Genomic DNA, 14,953 nt, shown 5'->3' with positions numbered 1-14,953 from the left:
CATCACTTCTGATATTGAGGGAAAACAGCAAAATTGGCACTTGCAGGATTTACAGATTTATTGTGGCATGAATTTTTGTGAACTCATTTTCTTAGATGTACTGTGTGCCCTTACACAATGTGTGAATATCTCACCTACACAGAGTGGAAAGTGAGGTCAGAATGACATGAAATATAAAATGCGCAGATGATCTGTGACATTCTATGGAAAAGCTAAAAGCACAAAAGATGAATGCACAGTGAGTCATTTACAACAGCAGTCATGGGTCTTAAAACCTGTCTTTTCAACTGCTTTGCTGTTTTAACACCTTTGGCCATGTTAGCACTGTGCAATTGATTGAAGTTGTGAATGGGTTACTGTGCTTACATCTAACAGTTTTCAAACTTTTATTTACCGTGGTCCATTTGAGATCTCGGTGTATCACAACTTTGTTTTACAAATCAATGCATGTAGGTAACTTATTTAAGTAACTATACTTTAGTCTTTCTAATTCAATGGATGGAGAAAAATAAAACAGCAACATTCCATTACCCCCTTCAGCAGTGGCATTATTATCAAAGCCAGCATCAAATTTGCAGACGGTAGGCCAGGCTACTGAGAAAGGCCTCTTTTAACTGGACTCTAGGCAGCGTTGGTCTGTTTGATAATCCAGACCTGCCTAAAACAGCCTTGATATATTTTCCTATTAAAAAATCAAATAGAGAACTAGGTATGGATATTATTGACTGCTTCACAGCCTTTTTGTGGTCCACCTGAATGAGACTCATGCTCCAGAGTTTGAAAAGCTCTACATTGGCATGATACAGAAATATCACAAACCTTTTTCATCTCCTTGCTAATTACCATTCACCCCTTTGAATCCATGTGTATATTACATCTGCCAAAGGCAGTGGGGCAGGGTCCTAATCCACAAAAACTGCTACCGCAATCAGGATTGCAATCTTATACACACCTGGGGGTAAGTTTCTTTGAATCTCTTGAAGCTTACCACTAATGAGACATGCATAGGATTGCAGTGTAAATCTGTTTAGTCTTTAAGATGCTATAAGATCCTGAGCTATTTGTCTTCTGGAAATGATCCATAAGGCAAGATGAAATACATATGAAAGCTTCACATTTCATTGCTGAATAGCTTTGTGTATTGATTGGGTTAAAATGCTTTTCCAGTAAAAAAAAAATACATAGCATACTTTCTGTCATGCTGCAGCTTTAACACTTTTGTGTTTGTATTATTAACATACATCATAAATGGTCAAATTTAATTAAATATATACTAACAAATATCAGTGATTCTCTTAAAAAATATTTTTCCAAACAGAAAATGTCTGTATCACATTTGCTGTTTAAATTTATTGCGATTTGTTTCCAGGAGAATGAAAGTTCATAATAACATATACTGGAATAAATTAGATAGTGACATATCTCAATCTCAGCCAAACAATACTGCTGTGTCTCCTTCCTGAATTATGTATGGGGTTTGTGTGTCTCCTTGTTGCAGCATTCCCAGAAACTATGTGAAAATATTTGTGAAATGTAGCCTTGAATTCATAATGGCCTGATTCAGACAATTTCCCAAAGCCTGGACCCATGCCATGAAGTATTTTTTAAAAAACAAAAATTCGCAAACCATGATTAGAGCTTTTCCTCCAGGCAGCATCAGAAACCCATGCTGAATCCCACTGGGGAAGGCAGAGCCATAACTACAGGAGGGATATTGAGGTTTTTTTGCCCTGGGTGAAGCCTCCAGAGGGGCATCATTGAGGCTCCCAGCCTGTATGTGCATGCGTGAGTGTGCCAAATTCGGTCTTTGACCTGGGTGGAATAAAGCCTAATTTCACCCCTGGGGAAGGACTGCAGCTCACTGCTAGCACATCTGCTTTGCATGCAGAAAGTCCCAGGTTCAGTATCTTCTGGTAGAGCTGTGAATGGTTCAGCTGAAACCATGGAGAGCCCCTGCTCTAGATGGCTCAATGGTCTGACTCAGTATAAGGCAGGTTTCTATGTTCTATTGTTCAATAAGTTGCATTCCAAAATAAGGGTCCTTCAGAGTACAGCTTCAATTATGCTAAAGGATGCTCTTGCAATATTTTTATGAAGCCAGGAAGGCTGTAATTCTACGCATGGGTATTCGGTCGCAAGCCCTTCTGAATGCAGTGGGATTGACGTTCCAAGTAAGTATGCGTAAGGTTGTGTTATCTGTGCGTTGCTATTATTGCCTACAGCTGTGGTCCTGAACACATTTTCCTGGAAGTAAGCTCTTACTGGATGAAGGCCTTTATGTTAATTATTGTTATAGGTTAGCACCTCCACACACCCATGCTCAGCTGGCTATAGCGTGGTGCTGACAACATTAAGGTTGCAGGCAGTGCTATTTTTCTAGGAAAAGAGGTGCCAGAACTCACCGGGAATGCCTCCCTTGTTCTCTTAATAATGGCAATAGCACCCACCTGAGAGGCGCCGGAACTGAGTTCTGGCTGGAAAAAACCCTGGTTGGAGGTTCGATCCCCGTAAGGGACAGCTGTATATTCCTGCAATGCAGCGGGTTGGACAAAATGAGACTCAGGATCCCTTCCTATTCTATGATTGTATGAGATGTCAGTGTGTGTGTGTGTGTGTGTGTGTGTGTGTGAGAGAGAGAGAGAGAGAGAGAGAGAGAGAGATTGGGATATAAGGTTATAATTCTGTTGTTTAAATGCTTTCAGAAAAAAGTTGTTCCAACCACAGATCACATGCTTGGGCAGAAATCCTAAATACACATACTAGGAAATGAAATTTGCTTCAAAGTAATTCCTTTAGGAGTGGCATGTTGAAGCAGTAATTGCACCAAGACCCAGAGCATGGCCATAGCAATTTGTTCAGACCTTAACTGCCACTCAGTTAAAAATAGTTTTCAATTTCACAATGTTGAGAACGTGAAACGCACATTTCTGATTGTCTTTGAAAGGAAGAACTTAAAAAGGTTTCTTGGTTACTGTTGCATTGCTGCAGCTGGGTAATCGGTGAATCATTGACAATTCTGGTTATAGTGACCTTACGAAAAGGGGGATTCTCTTACATTATTAGCATCATAAATAGGCAGTGCCATTAGACAATGGAATTACAAAAACAAAACTTTACCACATATACCTGTCAGGTTAGATTAAATTGTAATTTTCAACTTTAAATATATAGCTTTAAACGTCTCCCATGCAACAGAATCTCAAGTGTGATTACTCAAAAGTAAGCCCTATCTGAGTTCAATCTGACTTCTTTCCTTGCAGGTGTGCTTAGTATTGCAGTCTGAACTCATCAAAAAAACCATGATTTATCATGATGGGAATGAGTCATGGCAAGTCTTAGCTTCGCACACTCCCCACCCTTCCAGTAGATATTTGAAAGCTTTCAGTCCCATTTTTATTCAGCACAGCTTGTCTTTTATTTGAACCTGACAAACTGTGGTTAGCCTTAACCATAGTTTGTTCATAAAGATTAACCACAATTTAGAATTTGAACAGAAAGCTAAGCTGCCATTGATATAAAATAATTGAAGTGAAAGCTTCTGATCTTACTGGAGGAGGAGAGGAGAGTGGGGAGGTGCACAACCCCAAGGCTCACTTAGATTAATTCCTGCTCACAATAAATCACAGTTTAGCACAACGTCTGAACACAGCTGCTTTGTCATTCTGCTTGTATCTCTCCATTTATATGCTTCAGTCAAACCTTTATCACTGGACATTGCAACTTCAGTTTCATAAACCGGTAATTATTAACTGCAAGGTAGTTGCTAGCTCAGTTGGTAGAGCAGGAAACTCTTAATTTCAGGGTTGTGGGTTCAAGCCTCACATTGGGTGAAATATTATTGTGTTGCAGAGTGTTGGATCAGATGACCCTGTTGGTCCCTCCCAGCCCTACGATTCTATGAAATCTATGTGCTTTTTTAGACTGCAGAAGAGGGTTCAGTGGGGTTGGAATTTTTTGAACATGGTCATTGTAACCATGCCTTTAACTGCAGGTTAATGCGCAGACTTTAACAGGCAATAATGTTTTATTTCCTTGTGAAAATCTTCACTGTGCTGTGCTTGCTGGGGCTGATGAGAGCAGTTGCAGCACAAAACAAGCCACATGAAGTCCCAAAATGAGCTGTGCTCTTGTCCTCAGGTTCCTTCTAGTGAAACGCAAATAGAGCAGACAGCCTTGGGGCTGCCGTTTGGAACAAATCTAGTTTATTATCCTTTGCAGATCCTACCAGGCCGATTCACCTAGCATAGAAGAAGTAACTTGCAAATAAGTACCCTTATATAAGAATTTGTTGATGCGTAAAGCCTAGGACTGCCAACTGACAGGCTGGGGGGAGGGTGCCAGGCTACTCTGATACATTTACAAGTGTGTAGAAATCGGCCTCCGAAACTTTTCACAGCCTGAAAATAAAGGTTATCTCCGTCTGGTGTCTGTACATAAGACTTCTGTTAAAGATTCTTCAGTGCATATTTAACCCTAATAAATATACAGGCTTGCCAACAGCAAGTTATACTAATGACATTTTCCGGGGGTGGTGGGGGTGGGAATGTTTTCAAGAGTATTTTTTAGAGGTTGTAGAGCTGCAAAAATGGCAAGACAAAAGAGCTATCCCAACAATGTAGGTTCATACCAATTTATCAAGCAATAGCATTGTGCACCTCATTTGAGCAAAAATGTCAAGAGAGCTGGGAAGATAAATTTTTTGCTTTCAGAAGTTGATTAAGTTATGCAAGCTGTTGTCCCCAGTACTTTGAAGCCCGCCTACCAGAACTTTAACTGGGCAAAGGAGGAAGTAAATGAAACAGATAAAAAGCACAAAGCAGGTTTTTTTTAAAAAAAAAATAGCATGAGGAAAAAAAGATTAGAAACCTACACAGAGGCAAACAAAGGAGACATTTCTCTTAACAATCAGCATGTAGGTTTTTGTTTGTTTATTCTCTGACCAGTTTTTCTTGTTTCATCCTCTATTATTTCCAGGTACAGTAATCTCAAAAAACACATATAGGATAACAATCCCATTTAAACCAGTAGAGTAGGCTTCCCCAGCCACCTGCCTCACCCCAAGGATCCCAGACAAAGAGTTGTTTAAAACCAACATCGTGATTATTTGAATAACACGATCCAGCCATCCTCTTAACTCCATTTTCTAAGATGCACCGCTTCAGATCCATTTACATCCACTTCCGTCTTCATAATCTCCCACAAGGGCTATCGTCCGTTGTTAAAGCACACGTCTCAAATTTCTGTTTTGCCCTGGTAATGCTGGGGTGTGGGGTGGGATGTCTCCCTAAGACTTTAGTTTCAGTACATTTCTGAGCACAATTCAAAGTGTTGGTGTTGACCTTTAAAGCCTGTTATAGGAATTCTAACGTCTCATTTTGACTCTTCCGGTGACCTCAAATATTCTCTGCAGTGAGGAAGGAAATAGGAAAGCCTCCCCATTTTCCCTTTACTCAAAACCTGTCTTTAAAGGGCGTATTTGTGTATGAATAGGGTGGGCCTGTGACCTGGATTCAGGAACTAAGTATTTAGCATCTCAAAAGGAATGGCCAGGCTGCCCAGGTGGAGCAATCAGTGACCATTGTCAGGTATCCTGACAAACAGGATTTCTGTGGTAGACTGCCCTCCCTGATGTATTTCTGTTGGAGACCGCCTCCTTCTGTGATGTTTTTTTTTTGGGGGGGGTCTTGAGCTACAGGGTGGGCAATTTCAAAAGTCTATATAAGGGCTTGCACACCATTGTTTGGGGTTCCTCTGCTCCCTTCCTGCAAGGGTTTAGAGGGGGATCCTGTTGCAACAGTTTGATAAAGATCAGGCCTATTAGCTGCTTTGCTTCTCAATATTCCCTGGTTGGCCTCTGTAATTTTCTCCTACCAATAGGGAACCTACTCTATACAGGCACTTGGATACCCCATAAGGGAAAAGGAGCAGTTGTTGTTTTTCTTATAACAGTTTTAAACGGCCTCGGCCCAGTTTACCTGAAGGAGTGTCTCCACCCACATCATTCAGCCCACACACTGAGGTCCTCCTCTGAGGGTCTTCTGCTGGTTCCCTCATTGCGAGAAGCGAAGTTACAGGGAACCAGGCAGAAGGCCTTCTTGGTAGTCGTGTCCACCCTGTGGAACACCCTCCCTTCAGATGTCAAGGAGATTAAGAACTACATAACTTTTATAAGACAGTTGAAGGCAGCCCTATATTGGGAAGTTTTTAATGTTTGATGTTTTATTATGTTTCATATATGCTGTAAGCTGCCCAGAGTGGCTGGGGAAACCTGGCCAGATGGGAGTAGTAGTAGTAGTAGTAGTAGTAGTAGTAGTAGTAGTAATAATAATAATAATAATAATAATAATAATATAAAAAATATAATTATTATCATAACAGCAATAGCCAAGCCTTTTTTGGTCTGAGGACCATATTAATCTTTGGTCAGTCCTCCAGGGGCCTCATGCCAGTAATCAGCATGGCCAAAATGGGCACGTGCACCCCACACTCTCACACAAACATACTCATATGCCTTGTACAGGATAAATATAAATGCAGGACACACCCACCCTCAGTGGATCTATACAAATCAGGTCACTACAGGGGGTGGATGGAGAATTGCACCCTCTCCTCTCATCAAGTGCCATTTTGGGCGCTGTGATCTTACACGATTTCACACAACGTTTTTCCCCTGGGGAAAAATAACACATTTTGGGATGCCACGCAAGATCCTGGCCCCCTAAAAAGCACCATTTCAAGGGAGATCATGGTGCGAAATTGCCTGATATCATGGCACCAAAAATGGCTGCCATCTTCCCTCAAGAAAAAAAATGGGATGTCCCTTTTTGGGGGGACACTTATGGGGTATGATATTTTTGAAGTGCTACAAGATCCAACAGCAGCAGTGAACCCAGACTGGTGCCCCATCCTCGTGCATCAGCTGTTGGGGGCGGGGAGAGTTTAATTCTGCATTGTTCTGGTGCACAAGCGGTGCAATGGCTACACATCACTAGGACTAACCCTGGAAAATCACGGTTCTAAATGTATGGGGAACCTATATCAATACAAAAGACTGCACATGGGAGGTATTTGCCATGAGTTTCCACCATCTCGTCCCCTCCCAATGTTTATATTAGTATAACTGTAGGAACTGAAGAAAAACCGCGTCAAAATGGATTTCTCACTTTTTCAAAAAATGGAAACTATGGGGTGGTTCACAAACACACAATGAAAAACTGCCAGGTAGTCAGCCTTCTCTGCTCTCATTAATGCTGGAGGCCACGAGGAAGAAACATTATTAGATTAGGGTGACCTCCAGTCTGCAGAGCACAACTTAATCATAACATTTCTGTGAAAATTACAAGGGATGGCAGGCAAATGAAGTCAGGCTAATTAGAACGTTGCCAGGCCACTTAGCGCTGCATAGCACACACACACACACGCTTAAAAACTCAACAGCAAATTTATGGAGGGTGGGTTGGAGGAACTTGTTCTAAACCACAGTGCTCTGGAAAAGATTAGTTCTTACCTTCTTTTAAGCTAGAGAGAGACAAAGAAGATTTTTGTCGCAACAAATAAAGTGGTAGGACGGTGTCAGGAGTCAGGCATAGGTCAAGCGATAAAGCACCCAATGTCAGTGATGCTAACACCTTCTTCAAAGAAACAAAACCAGCTCGGACTGGTGCTCACAGCAACCCATCCCAGGAGGTCTTGCCCCATTGAATCAGTTGCGATTCAAGCTCCCTAAGGCTCCTCTCTCAGTTCCTCAGAAAGCTAAGGTTCTGTTGTCCTGTATCTTGTGGCTCCATCCTCATCTCCCTCTGACTGTGCATTATTGCCCCATCACCAATCCCCTGGCTCTGAGCCTTATTCCCTTGGGGGTTCCCCAGCTGGTGTCTCCCTCCACTCCTCAGCATCCAGCCACTCCATGACAGATAAAGCTGTTATTGGTACTGATGGCTTGCAGCCATCTCACTCCAGCTGCTACTGGTTCTAGTAGTGCTCTAAAAAGTACAAACAGGCTCTTCACTTTAAAAAAGGGTGCCTAGCTCTGCTGTCCATCACCGTTCCAAACAAACTGGTGGGTAAATATATGCAGTGGCAGACCTTGGGTTCTCAAATTTCAGCGGCATAGGATCGCTGCCTTAAGAATCTTATAGCTGCTATTCTGTTTTATCATAATGAGAGCTTGATGATGGATTGCAACAATGGAATCCTAAGGCTGGACGACACCAGCAAGCAGGCAGAATGATAGATCTATTGCCTGCATGCCTCTAGAGCACAGCCAAGAAATGGGTGCCTGGATTCTACCTGCCTGCCACAGCACAACCTGGTTTCAGCCATAAGTCTCCGTGTCTCGAAGACCCAGCTCCAGAAGTTGCTGTACGAATCCCATCACCCCTGGCTGAGACTGATGAGAGTTGAAATTCAAAAGATCTGGAGAGCCACAAGTTCTCCATCTCTTCTTTAGCTTGTACAGTGCAAAGGTCAGGGGCTCAACGACAAGTGGCAGCAGTCATTCCTCATCTCCTGAGCCATAATAAACTTAGCTTGAAACCAGTGTTACAATTTTGGGTTAATACATTCTTCAGCCAATTCCACAGCCTATGGAGTATGTCTAATTAATTTAATTATCACCCTTAGCAAGAGAGCATATTAGCTGCATGACCTCTCAGGATATCAGGATTAGCAGATTGCATAGAGGAGTTGCAGGGCACCAAGGAAATTGAATTAGCAAATGCTAACGAAGCTGGGGACTTTCCACACTCGTGAGCATTAGGGGGTTCTGTGCCTTGGGGATCAGGGACACCAGGCGTATTCTTTGCCAGATTGTGCAATGTGGATACTGTTGGGATACTGCCAGGGAGATAAAGTCCATCTTGGCCCCCAAGCTCGGTGCCGGACGATCCATCGACCTCCCGTAGTCAGGCAATATCAGCAATTCAGCGACACTAAGCCTCAGGCTTAGTGCACACTATATCAGCAGAATTCACACAGCAGGAAGTTGCACAAGCAGAGAGCAGAACATGCATATTTACAGTTTATTAGGCATTGGTCAGAACAAAGAAAAGCATGACCGTCTGCTCCGACTGCTCAGGCAAAACAGCAGAAAACGAAAGGAACTTACAACATAAACATCCTGTGAGACAGGAACTTACGCAGGCTGTTATACAAACATCCTGCTCCCTTTTAAGGTGGAACGGAAATATCCTAACATCCTCCCCCTTTCCGTGTAACCTGTAGTACCTGTGGTTCAACCCAATTGCAACCTTTGTGCGTAAACCTTCAGTTGTTCTCTGTTAACAACCTTAGACAACAGATCAGCAGGAATTTCATTTCCTGGCATGTAGGACACCTGAATGAGTCCTTTCTGAATACACTCTCTTGCACGATGTAGCTTAATCTGCAAGTACTTGGTCCTTTGCTTGCAACTCTCCGAGTTCAGCAAAGCCAAACAAGATCTATTGTCTTGATACACTTGTATAGGACATTTCACAGAAACCCCAATGTCCTTAAACAGTTGCATCAACCATTCACAATCCATGAGTGAAAATGACAGAGCATTGAGTTCTGCTTCACAGGAACTTAGGCTAACTGTTGTCTGCTTTTTGCACAACCAGTCAAACAGGCAGTGGTTGTACATGTAGCACACTCCAGAAGTGCTTGTACCATCCGTGGTGTCACTTCCAAAACTCGCATCTGCAAAGATTTCAAGACCTCCAGTCTTCTGACTGGTGAACCTCAGCCTGTAGTGCATAGTCCCTTTCAAATACCGGGCTATGCGCTTCAGAGCTTTCCAATCCTGAACAGTAGGATTGTTAGCATGTCTGCTAAGCAGGTTAGTGCTTACAGCAATGTCAGGTCTCGAACATCTAGCAATGAAATTCAACTTGCCTAGAATGCATCTGTACAGCGTTGTGTCAGAAAACGCTTCAGCAGTACTATCTACCTGGTAACCTGTCACCATCGGTGTGTCTGCTGGGTTTGCATCAACCAAATTCAACCTGGTTAATACATCAGTAATTTTCTGTGTTTGGTGTACCAGAAAATTACCTGCTTGGTCCCTCTCCACCTGCAGAGAAAGATAGTTGGATACCTCACCAAGATCCTTCATGTCAAAGTGCTCCTTCAGCTGAGCTAGGGTGCTTTGGTAGAAAGCCTGATTCTTCCAAAACATCAGAAGATCATCAACAAAACATAAACAATACAGTTTGTTTTGCCCCTCCTCCTTGACAAACACACACGGATCAGCCTTGCCCTGGTGAAAACCTAGAGAAAGCAACGTTTCAGTGAGTTTTGTGTTCCAACACCTGGCACTCTGCTTGAGACCATATAAGGATTTCCGCAGTTTACAGACCATTCCCTTCTGTATCTGCATTCCATCAGGTGGAAGCATGTACAGCTCCTCCCCCAAAATCCCGTACAAAAAAGCTGTATTTATGTCATGATGGGAAACATGCAGTTTCTCCTCCGCAGCGATCTTGAGCATCAGCCGAATGCTCTCATATTTGACCGTGGGTGAGTAGGTCTCGTGGTAATCCTGCCCTGGTACCTGTGAAAAACCTCTGGCAACCAATCTGGCTTTGTGTCTGACAACCTTGCCATTCTGGTCTGTCTTGGCCTTGAAGACCCATTTGCTGCCAACCAGTCTCATTCCTGGGACTACCGGTACCAGTTCCCAAGTCTGGTTCCTGTTTAAGGAATCAACTTCAGCCTTCATGGCATTAAGCCAAGGCTCAGCATCTTTAGAGGTTAACTCCTGGACCTCTTTGAAGCTTGAAGGTTCCCACACCTTCTCTGAGCTACTAAGAACAGCAGTTGCCATCTTAGCAAACTCATCAGCAAATCTCTTTGGAGGTTTGCCTTTGGTCGCCCTTTCAGACCTGCGAACCAGACGCAAGTCTTCTGGACTCATCTCCTCCTTCTTAGGAGAATAGTGACCAATGGTGAACAGTGGTTCTTCCAGTTCATTGTCAGACTCAACAGATGGTCTGACTGAGGCCTTTGCGCTCTTGTAGTCTGCTGTGTCATCACTGTCACTGACAGCAGCAGCAGCGCCGCCCACTGAACTGGAATCCGAACTCTGATCATCATCATCATCATCATCATCATCCTCAGTTTCCTCAGCTTTCTCAGCATGATCTGCTTTCTTCACATCACCTTCATCCTCCTCTGGGTAACTCTGGAAAATTCCCACATTTTCCCCCCACTTAGGATTGTACTCAACACTCCTTGTGAACTTTATGGATTTAGAGTTAGTCATCCATACCCTGTATGCACCTTTTTCGTACCCCATGAACAAACCATGTGCCCCACGCTTCCCAAGCTTGTTGCTTTGTGGGGTGTGTACCCACATGTCAGAACCAAAGATTCTCAAGTGCTTGGTGTTAGGTTTCTTACCAAACATTTTCTCATAGGGAGTGCAGCCAATAGGTGATGACAGTCTCCTGTTAAAAGTATAAACAAAATTCGCCAGAGCCTCCCCCCAAAACTTCTCAGGGAGATTGGCATCATGCAACAAGGTTTTTATCCCTTGCAGCAACGTTTGATTTGCTCTCTCCGCAAGCCCATTCATCCATGGCGATCTAGGCGTTGACATGTCATGCTGGATTCCCTTCTCAGTCAGGAAAGCTTCAAACTGCTGAGAAGTGAATTCCCCGCCTCGATCAGTAAACAGACAACCAATACGTTTACCGTGAGCATTCTCCAACCAAGTACAGAATGCCTTGAACTTAGGAAATGCTTGCGATTTCTGCTCGAGCATAAACACATGAATGTACCTGGAAAAAGAATCAATTAGAACCATGAAGTACCTTGCTCCTCCTAAAGAGGGCGCTAGTGGACCAACCAGGTCTGCGTGAACTAGCTGGTAGGGTTTGGAAGCCTGCCTGCTAGACTCCTTGCCTTTTGGAGCAACCTTCACCTTGTTCTCTGCACAAGATACACATTTCATGTGAAATTTACAAGGTTTGATGTCCAAACCTTCAACCAACTCAGGCATCTTGGCTAGCGCTTGCCAAGAGAGGTGACAAAATCTGCGATGTGCATCGTGAATGCATCCTGCATGAAGAACCTTGTTAGTTTGTGCAACACAACAAGTATCAGCATTAGACACAGCAACATCATCATAAGTTAGACTGAACAAACCATCCACCAACTTTGCATGCCACATGTCCTCTTTGCCTTTTCTGATGACACAGACAGTCCTCTTGAAGGAAATTTCAAAACCACGCCCAGTCAGCTGTGGTACACTAATCAAATTGTCCGCAGCTCCTGGAACAAAAAGTACATTGCTAATGGTTGTATTCAGACTTGCAAGTTTCACAGTTCCAACTCCTGTAGCTTGCAAAGTCCTTCCATCAGCCAGCTGGACCTCTCCATCTTGAGGTGTGAAGGAGATAAACAGATGGCGGTCTTTGCTGAGATGGCGCGTGCAACCTGAGTCAATTACAAACCTGGCCTTGGCCTTGTTTCCCACCGGCGTGGGCTTTTGCAGCTTGCCTTTAGCCTTTGGTGAAGCTGTGCCAGCAAACATAGCCTTGTTTTCCACTGGCGAGGGCTTTTGCAACTTGCCCCCCTGCTCCTGGCCATCAGACGTGCCTTTAGCCTTTGGTGGAGCTGTGCCAGCAAACATAGCCTTGTTTTCCACTGGCGTGGGCTGTTGCAACTTGCCCCCCCGCTCCTGGCCACCTGCAAGCATCTTGCTCTGTTTACATCTGGTCTTCCGGCCTCTGCAAAGGCTCTGACCTTGGTTCTCACGAGAAACAGAGCTCTCAGCTGCCGACTCCTTGGCTCCCTCTGGAGGCTGGAATGCTGCCTGGGATGACGTTATAGTCTGCTCCCCCTGCAGCTTGCAATCGGTGCCCTCAGCATCCGTGCATTCACTCGCATTCTGGGAAACAGCCAGGACCTCCGATGCAGTCAAACTCTGGGCTGGGATGACTGGCAGATGGGCTATCTTCAAAGCATTCCACATCTGACGTGCAGTCGTGTTGCCAGCTAGCGTAGCAATTTCCTCCAGAGAGACGGACAAGACTATTACGTCTATGGCTCTCGAATTCTGAGCCTCCCATCTCCCTGTCAGAGGAACTGGAGGGGCTTCTGAGACAGTATGCCAGACTCCAAACTGACGCAGCAAACCCTCACACCATCTTGCCCAGGTCTCATAATTGTCCCGATTTAATTTAGGACACTCAGCAGCTTCAGAGGCTTGGAAAAACTCCATTCCAGCTCTTAACGCCAGCCGTGAGGCTTCTTCACTTCAGAGACTCCTTATCTTGGCACCCATAAATCACGAAGCCTGCTTGGCTCGGTTCCCAGGCCAATTAGGCCAGCCGGACATCAAAGAGGCTGCCGCGGCAACAGAAAAGCCTCTGCTTTCGCTTTTCCCACACATACCTCAGCAGTCTGTCGCAGTCTTACTCTCCTGCAAGTGCCGTGAATCTGGGCCCGAAACCTGTTGTTGGGATACTGCCAGGGAGATAAAGTCCATCTTGGCCCCCAAGCTCGGTGCCGGACGATCCATCGACCTCCCGTAGTCAGGCAATATCAGCAATTCAGCGACACTAAGCCTCAGGCTTAGTGCACACTATATCAGCAGAATTCACACAGCAGGAAGTTGCACAAGCAGAGAGCAGAACATGCATATTTACAGTTTATTAGGCATTGGTCAGAACAAAGAAAAGCATGACCGTCTGCTCCGACTGCTCAGGCAAAACAGCAGAAAACGAAAGGAACTTACAACATAAACATCCTGTGAGACAGGAACTTACGCAGGCTGTTATACAAACATCCTGCTCCCTTTTAAGGGATGGGGAGTAAATATGCATTTGAGTTTTGTATTTATTGAGCAGCTTGTGATTCAAATGACCTAATTAACACACATACAGAGACAAAAATTCAAATGAAAATGCATACTGTTCCAGGAATCAATTGGCAGTTTCAGATTCAGCTTAATAAAGGATTTTAGTGCACCTGATTCTGCCTAGCATAAAAATTCTATTCTGATTTATGCCCACTGAATGAAGGTAGGTTAACTCTTAAATTCCCCCACCCTCCTGGATCTCAGAGGCATGCCGATAATCTGCAGTAGTGTTTTGACACCATTGCACTGCTACTAGGGCAGGCTGTCTTCAGCAAAAACCCATATTGTGGCAGGACAGCAGCAGGGAGAAACGGGCAGAGATGAAGATGAGAGCTGAGGTGAAATTTTATCCTTGCCTATGGCTATTTCCTACCCCTGCGTCAATGTAATGTCATACCTTGCAAAAGAGGTGCTATAAGTTAAAACCCTTCACACCATATATTGAAAGCACCTCAATACTGCTTTAACAGTCATGATTTCCACCCAAATAATTCTGGGATCAGTAGTTTGCTAAGGGTGCTGACAGTTGTTAGGAGCAGTGGCGTAGCGTGGGGGGTGCAGGGGGGGCCGGCCACACCGGGCACAACATCTGGGGGTTAGGGTTAGGGGGCGCAAATCCACAGGTTAGGGGGCGCAAATTACTTGCCTTGCCCCGGGTGCTGACAACCCACGCTACGCCACTGGTTAGGAGACGACTCCTCTCCCAGAGCAATAATTCCTGGAGTGGTTTAGAGCTGGGATAGCTCAGTCGGTAGAGCATGAGACTCTTAATCTCAGGGTTGTGGGTTTGAGCCTCACATTGAGCAAAAGATTCCTGCATTGCAGGGGGTTGAACTAGATGACCCTCGTGGTCCCTTCCAACTCTAACAATCTGTGGTTCTATGGTTTAACAAGCAATACCTCTTTCCAGGAAACTTGGAATTGGCCCACGGGCCTGAATCTAGGGCACCATGAGGTACCTCTGCAGCTGCCTCAGATGGCTGGGGGAGCATAAAAAATTAAGATGCTAATTAGCAAAAAGACGCAATGTTTTCTGATGGTTTTTTATTTTATTTTAAATGACATTTTAACCGAGCACATTCCAAATTAAGATGAGGGCAGGAACTCGCT

This window comes from Podarcis raffonei, chromosome 3 (assembly GCF_027172205.1).
Source record: "Podarcis raffonei isolate rPodRaf1 chromosome 3, rPodRaf1.pri, whole genome shotgun sequence".
Lineage (NCBI taxonomy): Eukaryota > Metazoa > Chordata > Lepidosauria > Squamata > Lacertidae > Podarcis > Podarcis raffonei.
The sequence above is the reverse complement of the archived record's forward strand: the minus strand, read 5'-3'. Positions refer to the sequence as shown.